General features: G+C 39.6%; 1 pseudogene; it reads right to left on the reverse strand.

The window, feature by feature from the left end:
• Positions 1-645: 645 nt before the first annotated feature.
• LOC107576607 (homeobox protein Hox-A2a-like) lies at positions 646-3,121 on the reverse strand (annotated as a pseudogene).
• Between the last annotated feature and the right edge of the window lie 57 nt (positions 3,122-3,178).

Below are 3,178 nucleotides of genomic sequence, written 5' to 3' on the forward strand. Positions count from 1 at the left end.
TAGATTGAAGAAGCCATATTTGAACACGTTTTGTCATTTAAATTGTGACTTTAAATTAAAGATGTGAAAAGTTTACACATTAATATGTAAGCCTATAATATCAAATATAGTAGGAGTAATTATACAGTTTGTTAATTTGCAGCGTGCATAATGGGCAACAACATACTATTTCATAAGTAATTATTTCTAGTGCATATTAATTCAGATGTTTAAATAGATGTTTAAAATGTTTTAACTAGTACTGATTTTTCCATGTCATATAAAAATGTTTCAGCATGGAAATCATACATGTGAGGAACATAAAATTTTAAATGATCAAATCAATGTGAATGTAAACATTTGTATGACTTCTGCAAAGAACACTGCAGTACGTGAATCTAATAGTACATTTAATTTGGTTATTATTTTTTTATTTTGAAGTGTTATGACTGGTATAATGGATTTATAGCCTATTTAGGGACTAGCGAAATAATAGGTTGTTGTAATTGCTATTGATTTGAGAACAGAATATTGTCTTGACGTGTATTTGCAAAGTATGTTTATTTTTACAGAAATAAGCAGCACTCGATACAGAAATAAAAGTAATCTAAACTATATACTTCTGTTATGAATGCATTAGGCCTGTGCATTATGTATTACTAAATACAGGGCACATGACTTATGTAGCTTACCTTCGATATGTTATCATAATCGCGTCAGATATTGCAAACAAAAAAAATCATTTAAAACTCCTGATTTATCCTTTCATTTGTTCACTGATCCACTTCGATAATCAGTAGTTTGCATTTTGTAAATCAGCTGTAGTCAGAGAATCCGTAAAGAAATAAAAGTCTGTTGAAACATAATCTGTGCTTTCTAGAGACTTATACAGAACTGGCGAAGCTGCATCAGACAGACATTAGTCGGTTGAAAAAAAGTCCTGCACAGACAAGTCCATAACATGCGGGGAATCGCAATTGTCCGTACTGGCACATCGGTTGCATATTATTATCCCCTTGCCCAGAGCAGTAGGTGATTGACTGGAAACATCTTTTAGACTTCTTTCCATAAATCTGTTAGAAAACATTTCAAAATTGTGCATGTCGTTATCATTACAGGACTGCCCAGAGACGTTTGACAGGTCGTTTTGAAAAGTGTTTGACTCTTCATCTTCAACGCCCAATCTGCCATGACTGAGGCCACAAATGGAGGCGTCCTCGTCGCTCTTTGCACCATTATCCTCCCCGACAGTTGTCTTACTTAGCTCCCCGTGGATGTCTTTAGTCTGGGTCTGGCGTTTATGTTTCATCCGTCGGTTCTGGAACCATACTTTAACCTGGCGTTCCGTAAGGTCGAGCAGCGCGGCTATTTTCACACGGCGTGGTCGGCAAAGGTATTTGTTGTAGTGGAATTCTTTCTCTAGCTCTAAAAGCTGCGTGTTTGTGTATGCTGTTCTCAGGCGGCGCGAACCTCCTTCTCCACTAGACAAACCGCCCTCGGGAAGCTCGGGTGAGCCTGAAAAAAATTAGTCCACAAAGGAACACGAACACTTGTTATGTTGCTTAGTCAAGCATACAATATAGGAGCATGACAACACCTAGTATTTGTCTATCGCAACGTTAATGTAATCTTAACTGTAAATTGCGATAACACAAACTGATGAACTAAGAAAAAAAACTGTAGACTGCGAGCAGCATCATCGTGTGTGCGTGGTACCGACTACCATCTTCTAACGAATGCCTGAGTGGCCCCTTCCGCCACAACAGTAATCTATCATTCTCCGTTACACGTCAGACATCAGAAAGATTTTATTGATTTGAATTAAGCTACAGTCAAAAAAAATTACAGAAGTGGTAAATGAGAAAGAATAATATGAGGTAAATAGCGTGGAGAGGATTGTGCGGATATACGGTGATGCTCATATTTTCTCTCAGACCTTTAATGACCTTAATTCTTCCCATCTCTCTTCGCTTAGGTTTTCCTAAAACTCACCTTTTGGAGAGAAGCATATGACTCCCGCTGTAGGAGTCAAGAAGCCGGTCGGTGTGAGAAGACAGTTTCTCTTGTTAGTCTTCTTTTCGCCCATCCACGGGTATTCCTGGGTCAGAGATTTGGCGTGTAGGGCTTCCCCCATCTACGCTGTGCCGGGGCCCTGCATCGCGTGGCTGAGTCCCGAGACTCAAGCTTGGGATGGTGTGCTCGAAAGGAGGTAGGATAAGAGGGTGACGGTTCGTGAGCGCTGAGCTTTTGATTGATGACTTCTGAAATGAGTCGTCAACAGGGGGGAAAGAAGTAAGGCACTCCGCGAGCGATGGCAGACTATTGATGAAACCCGTCTCACGCTCAAACTCGTAATTCATTGTAAACCTGTTATCTCACGCCCCAAGAGCGCGGATAGGGACAGTTTGGCTTCGTTGAAGTTTACGAGTTTTCGCTCTCAATTAAAATAAGCAGGCTATGTGGAGAAAAAAGACATTCAAATTATTTTGTAATATGCCCATGTGTACCCCTTGCTATTGACAATATTCATTCAAAAGGAGACATGGTTGAAATTGGACGGAAAAGACATGTCACATGATTACCTTTACCCAATGGCAATTTGGGGTTTATTCAAAAGGATCCAGCTTGAAAGATCGATCCGTAGAACTTCTTCGAGCAACTCCTTTCTTAACAGGGTGTATATCAGTGTCATTGTGTCCGCTATAGGCAATGGCCCTGAAGCTTCATTGTCAATCTCAAAACCGGCGGCTGGTGCATATAAGAATTAGAACCTCCCTTTTGCCTCTGCTGCACAAGCACGTGCATTCTCTCTGTGTAATGGTTTCACAAATAATGTGAGGGAATCAGTCTTGCTCCAGTACATTTGCCAAATAAGTTAGCCTGCTGCTGACAGAGAAGTTTTTTTTTATCTATTTCATTTTGGCTTGAAAAGACAGCTGTTTCAGCCTAGCCCCTTGTACCATTAATATGGCACATAAATACAACGAAATCACATATCCCCTCCCCCACACGAAAATCTGTTGACGTAACTTTCAGCCTATCCATTCTTAAGATAGCCTACACCGGTTAGACAAAAACATACAGCTCCATAAAACAAGCCCACTTACAGAACATTTTGTAAGGTCATCAACGATGATAGATAATCGCACTGAAATATATCATAAAATACATTATTATTCTATAAAGCTCTATAAATTTT

This window comes from Sinocyclocheilus grahami, unplaced genomic scaffold, assembly GCF_001515645.1.
Source record: "Sinocyclocheilus grahami isolate Dianchi unplaced genomic scaffold, SAMN03320097.WGS_v1.1 scaffold4015.1, whole genome shotgun sequence".
In the NCBI taxonomy this organism is placed as follows: domain Eukaryota; kingdom Metazoa; phylum Chordata; class Actinopteri; order Cypriniformes; family Cyprinidae; genus Sinocyclocheilus; species Sinocyclocheilus grahami.